The sequence below is a fragment of the Furipterus horrens genome, unplaced genomic scaffold (genome assembly GCF_987537825.1).
Source record: "Furipterus horrens unplaced genomic scaffold, mFurHor1.1.pri manual_scaffold_4, whole genome shotgun sequence".
NCBI lineage: Eukaryota > Metazoa > Chordata > Mammalia > Chiroptera > Furipteridae > Furipterus > Furipterus horrens.
The window spans coordinates 186,276,198-186,280,578 of NW_028327174.1; positions in this window are offsets into that span (position 1 = coordinate 186,276,198).

The window sequence follows — 4,381 nt, forward strand, 5'->3', positions numbered from 1 at the left end:
GTCTCACAAAAATAGCTCTTCTAATTATACCTATTTTCAGAACACTAATGTATATTCACAAATATATTACAGTATATTGCATCACATATTATTATGCACAGTACATATAACATTTTGGCTTTATAATACAGGAAATCAAAAATTGTATAAGTTCTATAAATGCTCCCACTGTTCTCTCCTCCCACTTAGACCTCATGTACAAGGCCTACTCATGATACTGACCTGATTAAGCGCAGTGGGTTTGCCCCGACAACAAAACCTAGACTACCTCTCTTGCCTGTGGGTACAACTGCCTCAAGCAGAGTGAAGGAAGCCATGCTGTGACTCAAGAGTTATATGTCAGCCCAAAGTTATCATATCTTTCTTCTAATGCCTCCAAATTTATCTCAGGATGGAAGTACTCCTTGATTTCAAAAATATTTCATCATCCATTTTAGATAAATAAAGTTGGTTCTCAGATTGTAAAACCTGGTTATGAAGTATAGAGTAAAGAGGGAGTTCAATGGCTTTATGGGAATGAAAGGAATTATTTTAGACTCCTGAGAGGAGAAGACAGAAGCAAGATAAAAAGAGAGTGCTCTCACCAGTGTGAGTCAATGGGCTGAGCATTGTCCCACACACCAAAATGTTGCCAATCGATTTCCAGGCAGAGCACATGCCCAGGTTGTGGGCTACATCCCTGGTTGGGGGCATGTGAGAGGTGATCAATTGATGTTTTTCTCCAACATCTCTCACACATTGATGTTTGTCTCCTTCACTTTCTCCCTCCCTTCCACTCTCTCTAAAAATAAATAAATTTTTAAAAAGGAAGCGAAGGTCAAGGGCAGTGATGCAGTCATATTCCCAGTGGTGGGAAAGCTGAACAGACTTTTAAGATCTCTAATATTTAAATTGAGTTGTTAGTATTATTTTGACATCAACTAGATCTCTCCAAGTTCTCAACATCCTCGGCTCCTCAAATGAAGGACATGTGTGTAGGGGAACTGGGAGTGGAGGAAAGTAGCTGTGTTCATGTTGGGGTCTATGTGTTGTCGTGGGATAGTCCAGACTCTAAACCTATTCAGCAGAAACATGATCTTAGAACAGAGGTGACCATGAGTAGGTAGTTTCCCAAACATTTGCAAAAATCTGGGGACAGTCATTGATTTCTACAAGTTATAAAATGGCGACTTCAGATTATCTTCAATCTTGCAAGTACAGTGACCCCAGCTGCCATCTTACAGTTATCTAAAACTTCACTCACCATATCTATTTTTGCCTTTCAAATGAACTGACATCATTTGTGTCTTTGGGGAAATGAATCTCCACGTTGCTCAGTTTACCTCCCAGAAACTAGTGGAGAGAGAGAAGAAATAAACAAAATTTCAAAGCCTCTTCAATTCTAATGGTTCATTTTTAAGCAGACAAATCAGATATGATTAAGTTTTTCATCTGTAAAGTGTGGCTAGTTGTAATAGCTTCTTCATAAGATCGTGGTGAAGATTAAGAGTAAAGTACGTTAGAAGTGCCTAAAACACAGTAAATTTTATTTACATTTATTATGATGATTATTGATACTATTGTCATTATGCTCAGTAGAATACACAGAAGTGATCTGGGAGAGGGATTCTAAGAGGAAAAGACCCGGAACCTTCAGAAGCAGGGAGAGAGGGTGGGCCCAGGAAGTTGACCTATATGACTCCCACACCCTCGCCATCACCTCAAACCTTCAAACACCTCAAACCTTTAATGCTGATCATTAAAAACAAAATGCCTGTGGAAAGTTCTGTGGGGCAGTTGCCAGGAAAAGAAGCATAGAATAGGAGCTGAGTTAATGGTGTGCAGAAGAGAAGACAGCTTCAGGAGGTGGGCTGTGAGTGAGACCAGGAGTGCTCAGGGAACAGGAACTTGAACTCAGAGCCAGAAATGATGGGAGTTAATAAACTGCCCAGGAATCTGCGAACATATTGGAAAGGACATTCCAGTTCCCATTGAATATGGGATTAAAGAAATCGTGCTAACTGGGAAAAAAAACAACACCCACGTGATGATCTCAGTTGACTTAAGATCACATTAAAAATAGAACATTTAAAAGAGTTAAGAAATAAGTTAAAAATATATCATACTTCTGGGAAAAGGAGTAGCTTAAATACACATTTACAAGGTCCCTTCCAGCCTATACTCATTAAAACAAGCAAAAATATCCAAATATAGAGAAGGTTCCAATCTCATACATATTTTAAAAATGGCCCAGCTAGGATCCAATTTGCAACAAATTGAAAACTAGGGCTAGAAGTTGAAGTGTTAATACTCAAGTTGGTGAGTATTGCTGTTACTGGTAGGGGACAAAATTCTGAGGGTCCCATGATTACTACCCAATATAGAGATGGGATGGGTTGTCCTTCCTCAGGAGCCTCTCCACGCAATTGAAAGGTAATGGCTGATTTGTTTCAGCTGGGAGAGGGGAAAACCATAGGGGAAAGTAGTTTCCTTGTTGATAAGAAGCCTAGAGGGTAATGGCGCTGAGAGGCTGTGTAACTCTTGCCCTGACCTGGCCAGTCCCTGAGCCAGTCCCTGAGCTAGCTGTGTCCTTAGGCAGGTGGCTGGGGTCAGCAGGGTGGGGGTGGAGGGTTGGGCTTGGGGTAGGGAGGGGACAATATGTGCCATCTAACAAAACAAAATTCTCACTAGCATGTTTCTAACCAGATGTCCACTGAAATGGCTACCTTTTCTCAAAATTGGGATCAAACAGACATTTGGAGCCCCCCCCCCCGCAATGTTCCTCCTGCCAAGAGGACCAGGCCCCAAACCAGGAAGCTGCTCATAGTTATAGGATTTTTGACAACTTCTGAAACTGTAGTTGCCCAGATGATTATATCATCATCATCATCATAAAATACAAATAATAATAAAAACATGAAATACAAGAGAGAGTCCAGAAATAGGACTTTACATGTATGGTCATGTGATTTTTGATTAAGGTGTCAGGGTACTTTAAATAAGAAAAGAACAGTCCTTTTGATAAATTATGCCATTGAATTCCTTACCTCACACTATATATCAACCTTTATCTTACACTATACTTAAAAATTAACCAAAAATAAATCAGAAACTTTATGCAAGAGCCAAATATGAATGTAAAAGCCAAAACTATAAATCCTATAAAAGAAAATGTAGGAGAAAAATTTTGCAACCTTGGCCTAGACAAAAATTTCTTAGAAAAGACACAAAAGCATAAACGAAATAAGTAAATAAATAAGCTAAATTAAACCTTATCAAAAGTTAAAAGTTCTGCTCTTTAAAGATGCTGCTAAGGAAGCAATGGGCAAGGAGAAAATATTCATAATATGTATATTTGCCAAAGCACTTATATCCAGAATATCTACAGAACTCTGTAACTCAATAATAATGGTACAAACAACTCAATTTTTAAAATATGCCAAGGTTTTAGCAAGCATATTACAGAGAAAATATGTGAATGTCCATGAAGCACATGAAAAGATGTTCAATATCATTAGTCACCAGGGAAATAAAACTTAAAATTGCAATAACATAGTATCACATATCTACTAGAATGGCTAAAATAAAAATGATGGACGATACTAACTGTTGGAGAGGATCCAGGAGACTGGGGACTCTAACATGTTGCTAATTAGAATGTTAAGAAGCTACAGCCACTTTGGAAAACAGTCGGTGGTCCCTTATAAAGGTAGGTATACGCTTACAATGTGACGCAGCAATTTCACTACTAGTCATTTATCCAAGAAAAATATGTCCACACAATGATTTGTGTATGAATGTTCATAACAACTTCATTCATACTGGCCAAAAATTGGAAACAACCCAAATATCCATCAAAGGTTAATGAATAAATAAATTGTGATGTAGCCATACGAACTGTAGTATTTCCATATTACTCAGCATGAAAAGGGAACAAGCTAGCCCTGACTGGTGTGGCTCAATTGGTTGGGTGTAGTCCCATGAAGGGAAAGGGCACTGGTTCAATTCTCAGTCAGGGTTACAGGTTCCATTCCTGGTCCAGGCGCCTGCGAGAGGCAAACCGATGGATGTTTCTCTCCCTTTCTTTCTCCTTCCTTTCCCCTCTCTCTATAAATAAGATCTTTAAAAAATAAAAAAAGTAACAAACTATTGATATAGGCAACAAAATGAATGAAACTCAAAAACATATACTGAGCTAAAAGAAGCCAAACACAGAATACTGCATATAGTCTGATTCTATTTGCATGACACTTCTAGAAAAGACAAATCTAACATACAGGGAAAGAAAGCAGAGCAGTGGTGCCGTGGGCTGGTGGCAGGTGCGTGGGCACTGACAGGGAGGCAGAGAGGAAGTGTTTGGGATGAGAGAAATGTTTCATAGTGGGATTGTGGGCATGGTTAC